The sequence below is a fragment of the Chiloscyllium plagiosum genome, unplaced genomic scaffold (assembly GCF_037043375.1).
Source record: "Chiloscyllium plagiosum isolate Xiang-an unplaced genomic scaffold, Cpla_swu_hap1 HiC_scaffold_24, whole genome shotgun sequence".
Taxonomy (NCBI): Eukaryota; Metazoa; Chordata; class Chondrichthyes; order Orectolobiformes; family Hemiscylliidae; genus Chiloscyllium; species Chiloscyllium plagiosum.
In genome coordinates, this window is record NW_028270162.1 from 3,263,165 (window position 1) to 3,263,867 (window position 703).

Sequence of the window (703 nt, forward strand, 5' to 3'; positions counted from 1 at the left end):
GTGTGCTGCACTGTCGCAGGGTCAGTACTGAGGGTGTGCCGCACTGTCGGAGGGTCAGTGCTGAGGGAGTGCCGCAATGTCGGAGGGTCAGTTCTGTGGGAGTGCCGCACTGTCGGAGGGTCAGTGCAGAGGGAGTGAGCACTGTCAGAGGGTCAGTGCTGAGTGAGTGCTGCAATGTCAGAGGGTCAGTGCTGATGGAGTGCCACATTGTCGGTGGATCAGTGCTGAGGGAGTGCCGCAGTGTCAGAGGGTCAGGGCTGAGGGAGTGAGCACTGGCGGAGGGTCAATGCTGAGGGAGTGCTGCACTGTGGGAGGGTCAGTGCTGAGGGAGTGAGCACAATCAGAGGGTCAGTGCTGAGGGAGTGCCGCACAGTCGGAGGGTCAGTGCTGAGGGAGTGCTGCACTGTCAGAGGGTCAGTGCTGACGGAATGATGCAGTGTGGGAGGGTCAATGCTGAGGGAGTGATGCACTGTGGGAGGGTCAGTGCTGAGGGAGTGAGCACAATCAGAGGGTCAGTGCTGAGGGAATGCCGCACAGTCGGAGGGTCAGTGCTGAGGGAGTGCTGCACTGTCGGATGGTCAGTGCTGAGGGAGTGCTGCACTGTCGGAGGGTCAATACTGAGGGAGTGCCACACTATCGGAGGATCAGTGCTGAGGGAGTGCTGCACTGTCGGAGGGTCAGTGCTGAGTGAGTGCTGCACTGT